The sequence below is a fragment of the Acinonyx jubatus genome, chromosome A3, assembly GCF_027475565.1.
Source record: "Acinonyx jubatus isolate Ajub_Pintada_27869175 chromosome A3, VMU_Ajub_asm_v1.0, whole genome shotgun sequence".
Taxonomy (NCBI): Eukaryota; Metazoa; Chordata; class Mammalia; order Carnivora; family Felidae; genus Acinonyx; species Acinonyx jubatus.
In genome coordinates, this window is record NC_069388.1 from 22,734,734 (window position 1) to 22,756,413 (window position 21,680).

The 21,680-nt window shown below is 47.4% G+C and overlaps 1 long non-coding RNA gene across 1 annotated transcript in view; it reads left to right on the forward strand.

Annotated features, from left to right (window-relative positions):
• Positions 1-14,731: 14,731 nt before the first annotated feature.
• The window catches only part of LOC128311126 (uncharacterized), a 30,270-nt gene continuing 23,321 nt past the window's right edge, over positions 14,732-21,680 (forward strand). Inside the window, exons 1-2 of the long non-coding RNA XR_008289121.1 lie at positions 14,732-14,802; positions 15,570-15,675. This is a non-coding gene — a long non-coding RNA (uncharacterized LOC128311126). The remainder of the gene's footprint in view (positions 14,803-15,569; positions 15,676-21,680) is intronic.

Below are 21,680 nucleotides of genomic sequence, written 5' to 3' on the forward strand. Positions count from 1 at the left end.
GCTCCAGCTCGCCCGGGTGCGCGGGCTCCGCGGTCAGCCCAGCTCTTTCTGGCCCCTGGGGTGTGGCCGCCCACCTGCCGGCAGAGAGTCTCCGCCCGGCGGGGACACTCCCGCCGCCGCCGCCACCCACCGCCTCGGCCAAGTGGCTGGCTCCCGGGGACTAGAGCGCGTCGGCCGCCGCCCCCCCCCCCCCTTCCTCCTGGCAGTGCGGAGACAAAGCCGCGCACACGCACACGGGGGCTACGCGGGTGCACACCCGCCCTCACACGCGCACACCCGGGGAGTCACACTGGCGCTTACACGGCCACACACACACACACACACACACAGCCACGGGGTCCAGCCACAAGCCAGGCCACTGGCACACACCCTCATCCAGAGGTACACACACTCAGCTACATATTGGGACACACCCTCTAATAGACACATTCACGGACACACGCAGACACACACACCCTCACCCAGATACACACACGCCATCCAGTCCAGACACGCGGAGACATACAGTGCACACCCCCCCCCACGCAGATGCACACCCCGAGCACACGCACGCGCGCACACACACACAGCAACCACTTGCCCAGACCCACGGGCACACGCGCGCTCACACCCAACACCCGGAGATGTGGACCCCGCCACACATACCGGCGCCAGTACTGAGACTCACGGACCGAGGCCCGGGGCTCCTGGCTGGGACGCCCGCCCCCCGCCCCGCGGGTGTCCAGCCCCCTGGAGCCGGCCTGTCAATGCTCGAGGACGGGAGACCGAGCCCGGAGCCCTCGCCACACACAGACACACACGAGAGCAGACGCGGCGGGGTCTCCGGGGCCCGGACGACGGTGGCGCGGGCGGCTAACCTGGCAGGGGCGGCGCGGCTTCCGGGCGCTGTCTGTCCTCAGTCCGTGCGTCCGGCGGCCGCCCGGGCGGGCTCCGAGGCGCACTCGAGCTGCGCAGAAATGCCCCGCTCGCTCGCTCGCTCGCTCGCTCTCTCCCTCCCACGGCGCCCAGCCCCCTCCCCGCCCTCCCCCCCACACCCCGGCTCCCCCTCCGCCCCGCCCCGGCCGGCTGCCCCCGAGGAGGCGGCGGCGGCGATCCCGGCCTCCCCAGCAGCCGCCCGCGAGCTAGCGAGCAGCGGCGCCGAACGGCGAGCAGCCGGGGAGCGCCGCAGCCGCCGGAGCCGCCGGAGCCGGGGCCGCGCGTCGGGAGGAGCCGCGCCGGCCCCCGGGGAGGGGAGGGGAGGGGAGGGGGCTGAGCCCCGCGAGCCCTCCTGGCGCCCGTAGCCCGCCGCCCGCTTCCCCACGTGGGCCCTGCGCCCGGCGTCTACCTGAGCCGCCGCGGAGCTCAGAGGCCGGGGCCGAGCGGCGGGGCGACGGAGAGGAGACCGACCCCACCCGGGCCTCTTCGCCCTCCCCGTCCCGGCCCGGTGGGCTCGCGCCCCGCCCCCACCTCCTCCCTGGGCCCCGGCAGCGCCGGCCTGGGTTTTCCGTAGCTAAGACGCCTCGGCTCCCGGCCCGGTGCCCCGGGCTAACCCCACGGCCCGGCGTCCTGCTCGCCGGCCTCCTCTACCTCCAGCCGGGACCTGGCCGACGCCCACCAGCCTCCCCACCACCCGTCCATTGTTCCCGCCGCCGGAGCTTCCGGAAGATCGCGCAGCGCCTTCCAGCCCTCTCCCAGGTGGCATTACCTCTGGACTCTCTGGGGCCCTCCCAAGAACTGGCCCCTGACCCCAACGCTCACCCTCCACAGGCTCTGGCACGACCAGAGTAAGGAGCTTTTCTAAATTAGGGTTATAACCTCTAGCCCTTATAGGCGTTCCTTCAGGTCCTACTTGGAGTATAGACTGAGGTTTGGGGAGGGAGGAATTAACGCAAGTTCAGCAAGATAGCAGCGGGGAGAAGATGGGGGTCCATTCCACAAATGAAGAAACTGAGGGCTCCTGGGACAAGGCCAGGCCCTCCAGAAGTACAAGGAGTAATGAGCCTGCCCTCCTTTGTTAGATACTAAATAAAGCAGAGCCAGGGGGAAAAAGCAAGTGTTATGTCTTTCGTGGGTTTTACTGAAAGTCAAAACGAAGGTAAAGGCCTATTATGTGCAGAAGCTTTCACCTCCTTTGTCTCCCTTAGCCTATAGTTCTATGTGGCAGCTGTGATTATCCCCATTTTGCAGATGAGCGGCCTGTCCTAGGTCTCTCCACCAGGCAGCACAGCTAAGATAAAGCCCAACTATTATTCAAGTTCTTCACTATGGTCCTTTCCTCCAGCATAGGAAACTAAATGCCAAACAAGCAGCTGAGAACCTAAAAAATCAAGGAGGGGGGCTTAGTTTGCACTCCAAAGAATTTCCACAAACTAAGAGCAGAACTGAGGGAGCCAAGGCCCCAAAGCAAGACCAAGCACGTCTTGTCCAGGAGGAAAAAATTATAATTAATAATAAGAACTAATGATAACCGGCATGTTTGGAGCACTTACTACGTTCCAGGCACTGTTTTAAGAGCTTTGCTTGCACTAACTCATTTAATCACGCAATAACACTGTGAGAAAGAGGCTCTTCTTATCCCCTCTTTCTACAGTAGGAAACTGAAACACAAAGACAGTACATAGTTTGATGAAGTGGCAGAGCCGGGATTCAAATCCAGGAAGCTGATTCCCAAGCCTGCGTTTTTAACCACCGTACACCAGACAGAAGCAGTCCCAGTTGTGAGACAAAGGCATATGAACTAGAGCGCCCACCACAGCAGAACCCTCTTTAACTTGCTGCTGTCTGTCTCCCTGTGTGTACTCAGGGCACAGCACGCAAAGCCTGGTATGGAGGCCTCATCTGTTAAACTGCTGCACGACTGCCACATGGGGCCAGAGTGCTGAGTGCCACGTGCGGGGCTCACTTGCAGCCCTCTCTGCTCTGCTGGCATTTTTATCAGTGGTTTCAGATGAAGCAAAGGAAGGGATGAAATGCTTATCAGATCTGCTGTTGGCATGAAGCTGGAAGGGCAAACACTCTGTAAACCAAAATTAGTTTCCAGAAGATCTCAGCAGCCTTGGGGCTGTGCTGGAACCAACAAGATGAGGTGCCACACGGAACAAATGTAAATTCCTGCCCTTTGGTTCAAGCCAAAGCAGTCCCACAGAACTTTCTGCGATGATGGAAATGTCCTAAATCTGTAGCCACCAGTGGCTGTAGAGCACTTGAAATATGGCTAGTACAACTGAGAAACTGAAATTTTAACATTTAATTTTTAGTACTTAAAATTTAACTAGCCACATGGGGTTAGTGACTGCCATATTGGACTGTACAGTTCCAAATGATCAAGTGCCCAAAGTACAAGATATAAAGAATCTAGATTAAGAAGAGTTCCAGTGAGTGGCACCTGGGTGGTTCAGTCAGTGGAGAGACCGACTCTTGATTTCAACTCAGGGCATGATCTCACAGTTTGTGAGACTGAGCCTCACGTAGGGCTCTGCTCTGAGAGCTCAAAGCCTGCTTGAGAATCTCTCTCTCCCTCTATCTCTGCCCTCCCCCACTCTGTGCTCTCTCCCCGCTCTGTCTCTCTCTCTCTCAAAATAAATAAACATTAAAAAAACAAAAGAAGAGTTCCAGTGAAAATGACTTAAAGGTTTGAGTTGACCTCAAGTTCAACAGTGCCATGTGGCTGTAAAAAAGAAAGGAAGGGAGGGAGGGAGAGAAGGAGGGAAGAAAAGAAGGAAGAAGGGGAAAGTGAACATGATAATACTGTATCAACAGAAACCAGAGGTCAGACCAGCCAGGTGCTGCCCTGGGCAGATCACGTCTGGGCCATGGGGCTCAGCTCTGGGACCCACATTCTGAGGGCAACACTGTCACATGAGAACATGTCTAGAGGAGGAGACCAGAATGCTGAGGAACTGGATCCCATGTTGTGTGATGACTGACTTACAATAGCCTGGAGAAGGGAAAGCATAGGGTGGATATAGTGGCTATCTCCAAGCCTCTGAAGGGTTGTCACACAGAAAGGGGAATAATAATTTCCTATTATTCAGGTCTAATAAACAAAAAAAATTCTGCAAACCCCTAGGCCACATTATCTGAGGGAAGGATCTATGTCTAATTTCTCTTTCTGTTCCTCTGGGCATCCAGTCTACCGAGAACCTGGCCCATATTACACACTGACTACAAACTTGCTGACTGAATGGATGTGAAAGAATCCCACTCAGCTCTAGTGGGTAGACATCAGGGAGGACAATTTCAGCTCACTATAAAGAATGCACTAACCATCACAGCTATCCGAGAATGAAACAATGACCTTGGGAGTCACTGGGACCCAATGACCTTGGGAGTCATTTATTGACTCCCTAACAATAAATGTATTAAAAGAGATTGGGTCTTCACATCCATGCGGCCAACAGACACATGAAAAGATGCTCAATATCACTTATCAGTGAAAGGCAAATCAAAAGTACAATGAGCTATCACCTCACAGCTGTCAGAATGGTTAAAATCAATGACACAAAAAACAGCAGGTGCTGGCTAGGATGTGGAGAAAAGGGAGTCCTCTTTCTTGCACTGTTGGTGGGAATGCAAACTGGTGCAGCCACTGTGAAAAACAGTATGGAGTTTCCTCAAAAAGTTAAAAATAAAACTACCCCCATGAGCCAGAAATCACACAACTAGGTATTTACCCAAAGAATACAAAAATACTAGTTTGAAGGACACATGCACCCCAATGTTTATAGCCGCACTACCTACAATAGCCAAATTATGGAAGCAGCCCAAGTGTCCATCAATAGAATGAATGGATAGAAGATGTGGCATATATACACAGTGGAATATCACTCAGCCATAAAAATGAATGAAATCTTGTCATCTGCAACGACACAGATGGAGCTATAGACAGTATTACACTAAGAGAAATAAATCAGTCAGAGAAAGATAAATACCATGTGATTTCACTCATAGGTGGAATTTAAGAAACAAAATAAACGAGCAAAGGGGAAAAAAGAGAGGGAGAGAGAAGCAAAACAAGAAACAGACTCATAACTATAGAGAACAAAAAGTAATGGTTACCAGAGGGGAGGTGGGTGAAGGGATGAGTAAAACAGGTGATGGCGATTAAGGAGTGCACTTGTGATGAGCACCAGGTGATGTACAGAGGTGTTGCATTACTATATTGTACACCTGAAACTAATATTACACAGTATGCTAGCCAACTGGAATTTAAATACTTTTTTGAAATTTTTTTAATGTTTATTTTTGAGAAAGAGAGAGAAAGAGGGAGACAGAGCGCAAGTGGGGGAGGGGCGGAGAGCGAGAGGGAGACACAGAACCCAAAGCAGGCTCTAGGCTCTGAGCTGTCAGCACAGAGCCCGACACGGGGCTCAAACCCATGAACCCCAAGACCATGACCTGAGCCGAAGTCAGATGCTTAACCGACTGAGCCACCCAGGTGCCCCATAAATAAAAACTTTTTTAAAAAGAGATCTGTGTATTTTGTTTAATGTTTATTTATTTTGAAAGAGAGAGAGAGAGAGAGCACGCAAGCATGACCAGGAGAAGGGGCAGAGAGAGAGGGAGAGAGAGAATCCAAAGCAGGCTTTACACTCAGCATGGAACCTGATTCGGGGTTCCATCTCACAATCTTGAGACCATGACCTAAGCTGAAATCCAGAATCAGATGCTTAACCGACTGAACCACCCAGGCACCCCTAAATAAAAACTTTTTGGGAAAGAAGAGAAAATGCCAACACATAATGTAAGTAGCAAAGCCAGCCCTCATTCTCAATCTAATCAGCAAAAATGTATTTACTTTCTGTCAGAAAAGAGACTGGGTCTTCATTTGGAAGCTGAACTAGGAACCAGGTGACCGACCACTCAAGCTGAAAAATGGGCAAGTTCTATTAGGAGGGAAAAAACAAGATCAAGGCTGTGCTTCCAGACAGCTATTGGGCTGTATGTACAGAACAAACCAACATGGAGGGACCAGAGGCTGGGAGGACCAGTTAGGAACCACTGCAGTGGTCCGGGAGATATGAGAGGAGACAAGGGGGCTGTCAGAACGGAAAACCAAGGACAGCTATGTCACGAAAGGAGCATTGACCCTCTACTGGGAGTCAGGCACTGCAGGTTCTAGTCCTCCCTCTGCCTTTAACTTATTGTGTGCTCTGGGGTAAATCCCTTCCCTTCTCTGGATTTGTTTTCCTATCTCTGAAATGCAGAAAAATCCCCAAGTCCCTTCTAATTCTGGATTCTTTTTATGGGAGAGAGATTACGAAAGATAACTGGGATAATGTATCAGCCTTTACAAGCTTCAAAGTAACAATACCGTTGTTCTCATTACTATTGTTATTATTATTACAAAGGCAGCTTCCCCAGTGAAGAGATTGGTAGGAGAGGACAAGAAGTCAAAGGACTGCATCTGTAGGGGTGGGAGTTGGAGACAAGGTCCTCCAGTCTTTGGGGAGGGCCAGCTAACAACTCTACCCCTCCCCTAAGTTCTGTGAAGACAAACAGGTCTCTGTGTTGTCACCTTATGAACTATTTCCTCATTCCTTTGAGCCACACCCCATACTTGGCTAAAGGAAGCAGCCAGTTCTAGGAAAAGTTAGACTCTGTCTCCCTTCTTTTAATGTTTGCAAACACCTGATGTGGTCTTTTACTTAAATCATCTCTTATGAAAACAGCCAGTAATATTGGGCACTATATGCCGAGCATGTTACAGAATTTTCTCACCTTGGAAGGAAGCTATAATTATTATTCCCATTTTATAGGCAGGGATACTATGGCTCGTGGAAAGAAATGATTTCCCCACAGTCGCACAGCTTATGAGGAGGATTCCAATACAAGTGTGTGCATCCAAGGCTGCGTTCTCAAAAGCTTCCAGCATTTTACTATATAATTTTGTAACAACCTGGGGAGGAGGGCAAAATCAGTATGGTCTCCAGTTTAGGGCAGGGAAAACTGAAGCTCAGAGAGGTTAAGTTAAATCACTCTGACAAGTTAGTAAAATCTTTCAATGTGCAGTTCAACGTTCTTTCCACTTCTCTGTTCCTCTCCTCTGACCCAGCAGCACTTCCCTCCTTCTTCTGTACCTTGCAGGGCCTCCCCAATCTTCCTAGGTCTGATGGGCAGGGATTTGCCCAGCCCACTTAAGAGAAGGACTTTTACTGGTCCTTTTCCTGGGGCAGGGAAAGGGAAGCATTTTTGAAAGGCAAAAGTTAATTCCACCTCCTCCCTCCACACACACACACCACCAGCACACACACCCCAGCCCAGGGCCTTGAGGTGACAGGGTGAAGGCTTACAGGGTGAGTCACACGGAGCTGAATTGCCAGTCACCGGAGCACCAGGTGCTAAGCTTAGTTTACAGGGGTGGAAAAGTAGGCCAAGTGCTCTCATCCCCAGGAGGACAGCCCAGTTGCAGGCTGTGCCCCCAACTCATCTCCTCTCTGAACGCTGCAAACATTTAGGAAACACCGCACAAGCCCCAGGGGGCAGAGGGGGTAAGGCTCTGCCCCCAGGGGGCAGAGGGGGCAGAGGGGACACAGGACAAATAAGAGTGCATCCCCATGCTTCAGAGTGAGTACAAATGTGAGTACAAAGTAATATATACTTATAAAGAGTGATGGGGGCACATGGTGATTAATTCCAAGGAGAGAAACTAGCGAAGGAGTTGAGGTTAGAGTGGAGTCTTAAAGAGTGAGTTGAACATGCAGAAGTGGCAGAGGGGAACTCCAGGCTGCAGGAATGCATATGCAGAAGCCCTAATGCTTAGATACATTTGGACTCCATCTAGCAGGCAATAGGGAGCCACAGAAGTGCACTATGGCTTTGGAGAAAGACAATCTGAGTTTGAATCTGCCTTTGTCCCTTCTCAGCTGTTTGACCTTGGACAAGTTTACTTAATACCTTTGGTAGAGATATTATTATTCCCATTATTTGCTTTCCCCCTTCTTGTAAGATTATGCATTCTAGCCAGTTGCTTTGTGACTTGAGTACCCTCCAGAGGAAGGAGTACATTTCCACGCCAGGCTTGACCACATGACCTACTTTGGTCAGTGAAATATGGGTGGGAGAGATTATATGCCAGTTCTAAGCAGAAATTTGAAGAGCCATCGGATGTTTCATTCTAAAATCATACTATTTTATCTCTGCCATTGGAATGGCATGTCCTGGATAGGGTCTGTGCCCTCAGCCCAAATTTGAAAGTGAAAAGACCCATAGGACAAAGTTCCAACCACCTTACAGCCACACTACAGCTACTGATGTTTAATGCGAGGGAAGAAACTTTGTTGTTGTGTAAGACACTGAGATTTGGGGACTGTTTGCTATCACAGCATGATGTAGCAAATGCTACCTAGTACGCTCCCTACAACATGGGTGATTTTAGTAGTATCTACCTTATGGACTATTGTGAGGATTATTTCAGGCAAAGTGTATAACCATTTCATCAAGGACTTGAAATGGCATTATAAAATGATCACTCCGCCCACACAGATATAGAAATTTGATAGAGGACAGACATGACATTTACAAAAGAAGAGCAGAGGATGTTGTGGTGGGTTGAAAAGTGTTCCCCCTCCCCAAATTCATGCACCCAGAACCTCAGAATATGACCTTTTTTTTTTTTTTTTTTTTTTTTGGATATAGGGTATTTGTAGATGTGATTAGTTAGGGATCTAAAGATTAACTCATCTTGGATTTATAATGGGCCCCAAATCCAATGACTGGTGTCCTTATAAGAAGAGAAGATATACAGACACACAGAGGGGGTGGCAACGTGCAGGTGGATGCAGAGAATACAGTGATATGTCTATAAGTCAGAGAACCTCCGAGGACTGCAGGCAATCGCCAGAAGCTAGGATAAAGGCATGGGGTGTTTGCTCCCTTAGAGTCTCCAGCAGAAAGATGGATGCCCACCCTGCTGACATCTTGATTTGGACTCCAGCCTCCCAAACTGCGAGAGAATAAATTCCTGTTGTTTTAAGCCACCGGTTTGTGGTAATTTGTTATGACAGCCCTAGGAAACTAATACAGATGGATTACTTTAAAAATGATACTGAACAATTGGTTATTCGTTTGGAAAAAAATAAAATTGGATTCCTACCTCATGGCATACACAAAAATAACTATCTGTTGGATTAAAGACCTAAATTTGAAAAGCAAAACTTTGAAATCTTTAGAAGTAACAAAAGACCATTCTTAGGACCTCAGGGTGGGGAAGGCTTTCTTAAACAAGACACAAAAACCACAAATTATATTAGTCTGTGTTCTCACAGAAACAGAACCAATAGGGGATGGATAGATAGATAGATAGATAGATAGATAGATAGATAATAAGAAATTCGTTCACGTGGTTGGGCTGAGAAGTCCCAAGATCTGCAGGTGGCAAGCTGGAAACCCACGAGAGCCAGTGGTGTTAAGTTCCAGTCTGGAGAAGAACAGTGTCCCAGCCAGAAGACATCCAGGCAGAGAGAACAAATTCTCCCTCACTCTGCCTTTTTGTTCATTCAGGTCTTCAATGGACTGGATGAAGCCTGCTCACACTGGGGAGGGCAATCTGCTTTACTCAGTCTACTGATTCAAATGTTAATCTCATCCAGAAACATTCTCATAGACACACCTAGAATAATATTTAACTAAATATCTGGGCACTCTGTGGCCCAGTCAAATTGACACATAAAATTAATATGGATAATTCTCAAAAACATAATGTTGGTAGAAAAAAAAGCATATTGTAAAGGATACAACTTATATAAAGCTTTAAAATATACAAAGCAATGATATATATTGTTTAGGGATACTTGTAGTAAAACTTTTAAAGATGTCTATTGGGGCGCCTGGGTGGCTCAGTTGGTTGAGCGACCGACTTCAGCTCAGGTCACGAGCTCACAGTTTGTGAGTTCGAGCCCCGTGTCGGACTCTGTGCTGACAGCTCGGAGCCTGGAGTCTGCGTCGGATTCTGTGTCTTCTTCTCTCTCTGCCCCTCCCCCACTCGTGCTCTGTCTCTCTCTGTCTCAGAAATAAACATTAAAAAAAATTTTTAAAAATAAAGGTGTTTATTACCATGATAAACACCAGGATAAACTGTAGGATAGTGGATACCTCTGGGTAGAAAGGGAGGGGAATGGGCTCTAGGAGAGGTACACAGGAAGCTGCAATTTTGTCTGTAACAGTTCATTTCTTAAGCTGGGTAGTATGCACATGAGTGTACACTACCATGCACCATAATTTGTCTCAAGATATAATTAACATACCATAAAATTCATCATTTTTAAGTGTATAATTTACTGGGCTTTTGTTTATTCACAAGATTATGCAACAATCACTCCTGTAATTCCAGTACATTTTCATCACTCCAAAGAAACCTCATATCCATTAGCAGTCACTCCCCATTCCCCCCTCCTACTAGCCTGGCAACTATTAATCCACTTTCTCTTTTTATGCATTCATATAAATGGATCATTCAGCATGTGGTCTTTTGTGGCTGGCTTCTTTCACTTAGCATAATGTTTTCAAGATTTACCCATGTTGTAGCATGAACCAGTATGTTATTCCTTTTATGGCTGAATTATAGTCCATTGTATGTAGATACTACATTTTTGTTTATTGATTTATCAGGTGATGTACATTTGGGTTGTTTCCACTTGGCTGTTATGAATAATGATACTATGAACTTTTATGTGCAAGTTTGTGTATGAACTTACGCTTTCATTTCTCTTGGATATATAGCTGGGAGTGCAATTGCTGGGTCATGTGGTAACTATACTTAACTTATTGAAGAACTTCCAAAGCAGCTTCATGATTTTACAACCTACCAGCAATATTTGAAGGTTCAATTTCTCCACAGCCTCACCAACACTTGTTATTGTCTTTCTTTTTTATTATAGCCAACTTAATGGGTATGAAATGATATGCACCATGCTTTTTGGTGTATCTGAATTATTTTGTAACACTTGTTAAATTTAGTATTTAATAAAGAAAGACCATTTAATGCCTTGTGTGGAGGATGGACTGGTAGGAGTAGAAACAGAAGACCAGTAGGGGTGTGCTGCAGATGTTTCCCGGAAAGATTAGACCTGTCTTAGAGGGTCATGGCAGAGGTCATGGAGGACAGGCTCGGGTCCCACTTAGAGGCCAACACAAATCTCAGAGTGGACTCAATCAGTTCATGGTGTCAGCCCAAAGCAGCTCTGAAATATGGAAGGTTTCCAGTGGACTTCCAAATCTTCTCCCTCACACAAAAGCCAAATTGCTATTGAGAAGCTGTCAGAAATTGACATTGGAGGGAGGAGCTTGATAGTTGAAGGGAAAATCTTATTTGCTACATGATTTTAGACCATCCTTTGTTTTTCTGACCTACGTTTCCTAGGATGTGAAATGATTCTACTCAAGAGCCATCTCTAGAGTTTCTCGCCTCTAGGACATGCTAGATCCTATAACCATAGGCCCACCTTACATAGAAGAAATATTCTGGCTTTTATTTTCTAAAAATCAGTCAAGCTCAGAGATATGAGGAAAAGGAACATAAAATATTTTGACCCCAAGGATGTTTGACTCTATTTATGAATACAAACATTGTATTTAGGATTATATCAACATCAATGAATGTTCAAGGCAATTTTGTTCTCCTGAGGTAAATTCCATTAAGCCAATTTAATTCCTGGACCGATTGTGGCACAAACTGTTTCCAACATTTTCCCGTTTTTATTTTAATGAAATTATTTTCACTGAGATCATTTATTTTCCATCAAAACTTGACTAGAGAGGTAAATTGGTCAATTCTTTATCCATATGAAATATTTCTTGGTTATGGTTTCTGCCACTTTGAGAGTCTAATTTTCTCAGGTTAGATCCCACAGATATAAATTCTGTCCAAAAAACATTTGATTCTTCTGACAATTTTTAGCCTTGTGATATTTTAGTATATACCCATTATTTCTATCAGTTCTTGTATCAGTTTCCTATGGCTGTTGTAACAAATCACCACAATCTTAGTGGCTTAAAACAACACATATTTATTCTCCCACATTTCTGGAAGCCTGAAATCCTAAATCAGTAGCATTGGGCCCAGCTCCATCAGAGGATACAGAGGAGGATCTGTCCCTGCCTCTGCCGGTTCCTGGTGGCTGTGAGCACTCCTTGGCTTGTGACTGCATCATTGAAAACTCTGCCTCTGTGGTCACATTTCCTTTTCCTTTGCAGTGACAGTCAAGTCTCCCTGTGTCTATCCCTTATAAGGATTTCATTCAGGGCCCACCCTCATAATTCAGGACAATCTCCCCATCTCAAGATCCTTAACTTAATCACATCTGCAAAATCTTTGCCATGTAAATAAACAGGTTCCAGAGATTAGAAGCTGATATCTTGGAGGGAGGAGACGGGGGGGGGGGGGGGGGGGGGGGGCATGATCCAGCCTACTACAGTTCCATTCATTATAGATTGGATAAAATACTGATAGTTACTTGTGGGGTTTGTTTGTTTATTTATTTATTTATTTATTTATTTATTTATTTATTTATTTATAGAGAAGAGAGAGAGAGCACAAGAGGGGAGGGGCAGAGAGAAAGGGAAAGAGAGAATCCCAAGCAGGCTCTGCACTGTCAGTACAGAACCCAATGCAGGGCTTGAACTCACGAACTGTGAGATCATGACCTGAGCTGAAATCCAGAGTCAGGCACTTAACCAACTGAGCCACCAAGGCACCCCACGGATAGTTACTTGTAAGCTAATGTTCTTGCAGCATTACTCACAGTAGGCAAAAGGTGGAAACAACCCAAGTGACCATCAATAGACAAATGGACAAACAACATGCGGTGTATCCATACAAGGGATTATTATTCAGCCATTAAAAAGAATGAAATTCTGATACATGTTACAACATGGATGACCCCAGAAAACATTGTGCTAAGAGAAAGAAGCCAGATACGTACGACAGGATAAATATTACGTGATTCCACTTATATGAAATATCTAGAATGGGCAAATTCACAGAGACAAAAAGTATAATAGAGGTTACCAGGGACTGAGAGGGAAATAGTTATTGTTTAATGGGTACAGAATTTCTGTTTGGGTTGATGAAAAAGTTCTGGAAATAGTGGTGATGGTTATACAACATTGTGAATGTACTCAAATGTCATGGAACAGTGTCCTAAATCAGTTAAAATAGTAAATTTTAGGGTCCACATATTTTGTCACAATAAAAATAACAATCTGTATTCCAAAAAAATAATAAAAAGCAGAGTAAAAAAATATGGATAACTGTATTTATTTTTTTAACTTATCCAGTAACAATTATGATCAATTTTCTTCAGATATTCCAGGATTGCTGGATTTGTTTAGGATTTGCCTACTGTGTTGCTAATATAATCCTCCCACATATTTCTATCACTTTGAGTATGGTACACTAATTGATCATACCTTTGGCAGATCAAGAAGCAAACGATGGGTAAATGTTCTTGGAAAAAAATGCAGGAGTCAAAATATCATTTTATGGGCAGGTATAGAACTCATAAAGGATTTATGTAGTGAAGGGCAGGGAGGGATGTCAGTTCCTGCTTCTAATGAAGAAAGAATCAGCAGACATTGCAACAGGACAGACCTAGATTAAAAATCAGGAATTCTCTCACCACTGTGAGGTAAGAGGATGGGACCAGTAATTTCTGAGACCCCTCCAGCTCTAACAGTACCTAGCTCTGTTACTAAAAAAATGAACAGGAATTCACACTTGCCCAGTGCGTGTGTCTTGTATGGCATTGTGCCAAGTACTGTTTTAGTGACTCTGTATGGGTGGTATTACTACCCCCATTTTACATACAAGGAAAGAAGGGTCCAGGTCACTTACATAATTCACTCAAAGTTCTAGAGCTAAGACGTGGCACAGCCGAGACCCAAGGCCAAGGATGTCTGACTCCAAAGTCATATGCTCCACATTAGGCCATGTTATGGCATCCTCTTTTGTAGAGATACTTGGGAAAGATATTTCACTCTGGGCTACAGGCATGGGCCACCCCCAGCTCAAAAACAGGAGCCTGAAGCCACTTGTTAAGATTGCTTGGAGCTGCTACTCTCATCAAATGCCAGGTCCGAAGACAGGGGCTACAGGTCCCACCATACTACAGGAATCTGGCTAGAAACTGTCCACCGATTTGCAAAGATTGAACATGTTACAAATGTTCACCTGCCTTTGTAAATCTCTGGAGCATCTTTCCCCCAGGTGAACTGGTTGTGGCCCTGGGAGAAGGAAAGGACAGTCACTTTTGGCAAAGGTATGACTTCTGGCTTTTGCAGTTCTCTGACTTAAAATGGGCAGAACAAAAACCTGAAACCAAGTTACAATGTATAGCACACCAATGTGAGTGAAGGATCTTGCACATGGGTTTTATCAGAGAATGTACTGTAATAATTTCCCATTAGTGGCTGTTCTCCTGGCCTCCAGTCCATTCTATACCTCAGTGGTCTGGTTAATTCTCCCAAAGCACAGTTCCAGCAAGGGCCCTCTCCAGCTCAAGAGACAAGTCCAAACCCCTCAGCTTGGTATCTGAGGCCCTCCGTGGTATGCCTCTATTTCTACTTCCAGCTCCTGCCAATCTTACGGCAAACTTTACCCTACTCACTGCTCCCTGTTCATGCCTCACCTTTCCCCACAACATCGGACTGTGGCAGCTGTGCCCAGTTCTAAATTCCTTTCATCGGGTAATAATCACTCCCCTCCCACCCCCCCCACCCACCCCGCTCACCTTCCTTTGGAGAATTCTGCTTTTCCCCTCATTCATAGAACCCTGTATCCTCCAATAGAATCTATCTACCTGACCACATGGATTAATTCCAGGCTAGGTATGTGACCAAAACTGAGCCCCCAAACAATCTTCTCTGGGATTCTTTTGCTGTGGATAGCAGGCAGGCTGTCTCACTCTCCTCTGATCTGTCATAACTCTTATCTGAACTCTTCTGGGCTGCCTAGCACTTTCTAGCTTGTACTATGGTTATTCTTATGTTCTCTACAAGATTGCCTCAGCCCCGCTTTCTCCAAGTGCTCCACTTCTTTTCAAGTGCTCAATTTTAACAGGCATTCCCTGACTACCTCTCCTATGCAGACATAGTTCTATGCTCTGGGGATAGAGAGCTGGATAAGACATCGTCCCTTATTGAATGGACGGATGAATGAAAAACATCCTTGAGCCTCACCTAGTTTATCACAGGGGATTTGGGCAACAGAAAATAGTAAATATAAAGACAAAAGTCATTAGCCTGGCATTCAAGACCTTCTCAATCCAGTTCTAATGTTGTGCCCCTGCTACCCACACACTCTTAGCTCCAGCCAGACTGAACTGTTTGTTGTCCGGAGATGTCCCCATGTGTGTGTGTTGGCCCAGGCTGTGGTCTTCTCTCATGGTCTCTTCCTGTTTTTCTCTTCCATTCATATCTTCCCTTTCCCCATCTCACATCAGCCTCCTTTCTCTCTCTCTCTTTTATCTCTTTCCTTTCTACTCCCCCTCTTTCACCATCTCTCCCTTCCCTTTTTCTTCCACTCAGCAATTGCTGAGCTCTCTTCTGATACTTCCCTCCATCCCACTCTTACCTTTTTTTTTTTTTTTAAGTAGGCTTCACACCCAGCGTGGCGTGCAACATGGGCTTGAACTCACGAATCTGAAATCAAGACCAGAGCTGAGATCAAGAATTGGACACTCAATCAACTGAGCCACTCAGGTACCCCCTACTCTTACCTCTTAATTCTCCTCTCCCTTTTGTTTCCTGACCCCCTTCCTGCTCTGTGCACAGTCCCCTCCTCTGGGGATAAGATGGAATAAGACAAATTTAAATCAAACAGTTTCTAGATCTCATTACAAGAAGGCCTCAAAGTCAGGTGGAAAGGAGAGAGGGGAAACAGGGTGGAGGGGTTCCTGGAGGCAGAGAAAAGGCTGCCTAGCGACTGCTGGTGAATCAATGGAGAGCATTGTGTCAGTTACCCACCTCCAACCCACCCCCAGATCTTCCCTTTCCTCCCTGTGATTACAGAATTATGAAAAGTCAGAACTACAAAAACTCTTGACATCCATCTACTCTGCCTCCATAATTTTGCAGCTGGGAAAATGAGGCACAGCTAGGGAAACAGAGGCACAGAAAAGGGAAGCACTAACCAATTTCATCCAACAAGTTAGTGGCTCAGCAGGAACTGGAGTCCTAGGCCTCCCATCCCACACCCCCAGAATGGTGGGGACCCTTTCACACATACTACACTACCTTCCTCCCTGTAGTCACTAGTCCCTCCCACCCAACTCTACCCCACCAGGTTTGGGATTACATCTAAGGATTCCCAATCTCCCCTTCCCACTCTGCCCCCAACCAGAGACCCCTAACAGACCACATCAGAGGGTCCAGCCCTAATTCTACTAGGAGCATATTTGGTGGTGGCAGGATGCTGAAAGTGTCAATCTGGCCTGTAGTGTGACCAGTCTCCTCTTTGGGGAGCTCCATTATAAGCAGCCTCTAGTGAGTTAAGAGATGTTCCCTTAGACAAGACCCTTTCTCACCCTCCCAGCCTAGCTGGCCTCCTAGAGACTCTACCTCACTCTGCCAGCCGCCAGCCATGGATTTCAAACAGAGGCCACCCAGACACAGGATGGTCCATGGCTGCCAGTGGAGGTGGCTGGAGGTGGGGGGATGGGGAGGGTGTGTTCCAGAGGCTCCACTTTCAGTCCTGCTCCTCTGCTCCACAAAGGGCCACTGTCTGAGCACAGAGGGACCCTGGAGGGAAGGCCTCCCAAGGTGCTCGGCAACAGGGCCGTGTTTCATCATGCTGGGCCTCTAGGCCAAGTAAACATCAGGGTAGAAACAGGCCTAGCAGTTCATTCCTGCAGACAGGATTCTGGTTTCATGAGGGCTCAGTGGTGTCCTCACCCAGTGCTTCCCTGAGACAATGAGGGTCAAGGTCATTTGCCCAATTTTCTCCAGAAATGGAGAGTCAGGATGAGAAACTGGCTCTATCCTAGTCCACTTCCCATTGCTCAAGGAGCATCCTATTCCCCCTCTTAAGAAGCCCAAGTTTGGGGCGCCTGGGTGGCTCAGTCAGTTAAATGTCCATTTTCGGCTCGGGTCATGATCTCAAGGTTTGTGGGTTCAAGCCCCACATCAGGCTCTGTGCTGACAGCTCAGAGCCTGGAGCCTGCTTTGGATTCTGTGTCTCCCTCTGTCTCCACCCCTCTCCCATTCACACTTGGTCTCTCTCTCTCTCCCTCTCTCAAAAATAAATATACATTAAATTTTTTTTAATAAAAAAAAAGAAGCACAAGTTTTACAAGAAATTTTTAAATTAGTCCAGGAGAAGGTGAGAGCTCTTTGAGCTTGGGTAATCAGGGAAGACTTCCTAAAGGAAGTGCAATTTAGGTGGGATTCTGCCTTCATGCGTAGGTAGGATCTCCACAAACAGGAAGGAGAAATGCATTTCAGGCAGGCAGCACAGCACTCACAAGTTGTGGTGTCTGGAAATCAGGAGCATTTGGGGTCTATGAAGAGACCTATCCAGCAAGGGGAGAGAATTCACATAGGAGAAGGTGGGAAATAAAGTCGGAAAGTTTGGTTGAAAGTTAAACCACAATGAATCTTAACAGCCAGGTGAGGAGTCATAGAAGTTTCTGAGCAGAGCAGGGATGGAGTGAAAGCAGAGTATCAGAAAGCTTAGGCTTATGGTATTATGAAAGAGTCCCTACATCGAGCTCCAGTCCTCTAGATGACCTTGGGCTGGTTATGGCCTCTCTCTGGGCCTTGGTTTCCTCATCTTAAAATAAAAGGGTTACACCAGAGAATCCTGAAGACGCTTTGCATCTCTAAATGCAAAGATTCCCTGACAGGGAGACAGGGGCTACATACAATTAAAGGAGGAGAGGAGAGGGGAGGGGAGGGGAGGGGAGGGGAGGGGAGGGGAGAGGAGAGGAGAGGAGAGGAGAGGAGAGGAGAGGAGAGGAGAGGAGAGGAGAGGAGAGGAGAGGAGAGGAGAGGAGAGGCTGTGGCCACATGCCAGCTATCTCTGGGCTGCATTTCCGCAATGAATCATCTGCACAGAGCTGTGGAATGGCCATCATCACTACCGCCGCTGCCAGGCACTATGCTGAGTACACCCCACTCTTTTTTAAACTTCATTTTTGTGAATAGGACGTGCATATACATACTGCAAATTTTAAGTCATAAAAAGATACATGCATAGTAAAAATAAATTTCCCTCCTTCCCCTATTTTCGGCCATCCATCTCTTTTCCCACTGTCACCAGTTTCCTGAGTCTTCTTTCAGAAATAATCTATACATAGATAAAGATTCTGTGAAGATTCTTTTTTTTTACACAGATGGGAGCATACTGGACATACTTCTGTACCTTGTTTTTTTTAACTTGCAAATTCTGAAGATCTTTTCATACGAGTATATAAAGAGCTGCCTCATTCTTTGTATGGCAGATCATGATTTACTAAATTAGCCCCCTATGGATATGTGTTTCTTTTCTATTCTAAACAATGCATCAGTGAATATCCTGAACATACATTATGTGCTAAGCTCTTTATATGACTTTATACTCACAACAATAATTTAAAGCAATTATAATTATATTGATCATGCAAATGAGAAAAGCGAGGCACAGAAAGATTCATTGACTTGTTCAAAATCACACAGCTCTTATGCAGGAGAATTGAGATTCCAACATGGTCAGTTTGACACCAGAGCCAATAAGCTCAATTGTCCCATTAGTGCTTCTCAAACTTTATCACACGTTACCATCACCTGGGGGTTTGCTAAAACATAGATCACAGATCACTGTACCTCACCATGAGAGTTTCTGATTCAGTTCATCTATGGTGGGACCCAGGAATTTGCATTTCTAACAAGTTCCAGGGGGATCACTCTTTAAGAACCACCACACTATACCAGCTCTCTCACCTTCAGCTGTTCAGGTTGTCCAAAAAGAAAGCAGTTGGAACCCAGCACTTGGCCTTGACAGGACCAGAGTTGAGAGGCATAAATCTAAGTTCCATGAGAGGAGGGTGAGAGCCCAGCACAATGTCTGGCACTCACTTGTACTCAATAAATACTTGTCGAATGAACGAGTAAATAAATGACGTACAAATGCTCCATGCCACTTGTTGCAGCCCCTGCCTGGGGAAGCCCCACTGTCCACACTGGCTGAGAGCCAACTTCATGTTGTGAGAGTCTGCAAGGAACTGAATGTCCTCCCCAAATTCATATATTGGGGTCAATGAAGAGACCTATCCAGCAAGGGTAGAGAATTCACATAGGAGAAGGTGGGAAATAAAGTCAGGAAGTTTGGTTGAAAGCTAAACCACAATGAGTCTTAACAGCCAGGTTGAGAAGTCATGACATTTTCTGAGCAGAGCAGGGATGGGGTGAAAGCAGAATATCAGAAAGCTTAGGCCTATGGTATTATGAAAGAGTCCCTACACAGAGCCCCAGTCCTCTAGATGACCTAACTAGCAAGGTGACAGTATTTGGAGGTGGAGCCTTTGGGAGGTAATTAGGTTTGAAGGACGTTATGAGGGTGGAGCCCCCCCATGATAGGATTGGTGTCCTTATGAGAATTCACATAGAAGAGACCATAGCTCTCTTTTTCTCTACTATGTGATGACAATGCAAAAAGACAGCTGTCTGCAGGCCAGGAAAAGGGCCTCACCAGGAGCAAAGTCAGCCTGTACCTTGATCTTGGACTTTCCAGCTTCCAAAACTTTGAGAAATAAAAGTTTTTTAACCCCCAGTCTATGGCATTTTGCTATAGCAGCCCAAGCTGACTAAGACAGAGCCCTTGGGAATGGCGCCTTTTATTTCCTCCCATTCCTCATTTTGCTTATAATGAAATCAATGAGGCAGCCAGGCCTTTGTTATTAATGGAAAGGCAGCATCTTAGAATGCTAGAGCTCCATCAAGATAAGCTAGCCCAATGCTCTCATTTATTATTATTAATAACAATAACTATAAATCATAGCACACCCATGCAATTGACATGCTTACTTTTTTAAAAAAATATATCATTCCCTCTAATCTAATCCCCTATGTTTCCTTCCCCTTTATTCTGGTACACAGCCTCTCTTTCCATCCCATGTGGTTGATGTGGCTGGTCCATACACACACACACACACACACACACACATACACACACACACAAACTATGAGAAAGATTTAAAGTCAGGAGGAAGTCTAAGGTCTGCGAGAGGCCCCTTCTGCAGAGCAGTGAAGCACGGACAGAGATACCTCACAAACATAGACAAAGTTTTCAGGGTCACGCGTTGTTGCCCGGAGACACCCAAACACCAGAAGGACTCCTCAAGGTGCTGACTCTGTTACAGAATTAGATGCCTGAGCTCAGGGGCCTTGAGGACCCCCATAGTTTCTTCCACCTGCCTCTCTACCTGGCCTTGAGTCCTGTTTCTGCTGCCTGGCTCCCCCACCGGGCCTCTGTCCTGGGATCCAACGCCCCAGCAGTGCCCCTGCTTTAGACCTTCCCACCCATCCCCAAAGCCCAGACTTGTGGCTGAAAATGTCTAGGTCCCAGGCCCCTGGACAAGCAACACATCCGAAGCCACTGATTGGACAGCTGGAGTGAAGGTGGCCATTAGGGAGAGCATCTCAGGGGCCAAGGCAGTCAGAGTGGGCTGGTCAGTTGCACAGTGGGCAGGCCGTGTAACTCAACTCCTGTTGAATGCCAAGGAGGTCAGCCAGCCCGGCAACGGGCAGGTGGAGTCAGACACAGCCGCTCTCAGTCAAGCCAAGTCAGACAGACGGACAGGGAGGGACAGTCTGGCAGACTCCGTCACCCAGAGCCCCAGCCCCTGAGGCACAGACGGTCAGCCAGAGCCAGCCAGCCAGCCATGCAAACTCAGCCGCACAGCCTGACAGATGCGGTCAGCCCACACATCAGGCGGACTGAACCAACCTTCCCGGTGTCCAGCCAGGCGGGCTCTGCCACACACAAGGCTGTAGTGAGGCCCCACGCGGTCAGGGTGGTCAGCGAGTCTCCTGCAGCCAGCCAGGGAAGGGGCCCCCGCAGGAGCGTCAGGCACAGGCCTAGTCACACTCGGCCGGCCGCTCTCAGGAGGCTTAGTAGAGATGTGGTCAAACCACCGGGCAGACAGATCAGTCGGAAAGCGGGTCAGTCAGACATAGAGGGCCTCGGTCAGTCAGATACAGCTTGTCGAGCACAGATGGGGGCTGGGCAGCCAGACGCAGTTAGATGGACTCAGTGAGACACGCCCTGTCGGGCCCGGATGCCATCAGCCAGGTAGGGGCAGTCAGTCAGTCAGCTGTGGTCAGGCGGACAGATCACACGGCCTCGGTCCGTCAGGCACCCACGGAATCTGCGTTCAGTCAGACACAGCCAGACAGACGGATTATCAGGCAGTGATGGCGTCTGTGGTTAGTGTGACACAGTCGGTCAGTCCAATGCGGCTTGTCAGGCTGTTGGAATCAACCAGAACGCCACAACTGCCGCGGAATCACCGGACCCGAGGCCCCGAGCCCTGTTCAGGGTGGGGGCGGGGCCTCGTTCCCGGCCGGGCCGTGGACCCGCCCCTCCTCCACCTCTCAGCCTCCAGGCGTTGCCATGGCAGCCGTGGACCAGCTGCGGCTCTCTGCCCCAGCCCCCGGAGCCCCTGTGCCCCTGAGGTGGAGCTCCCAGGCCGGTTGGGGGCAGCGAGTGCGTTTGGTGACCAGGGTAAGCA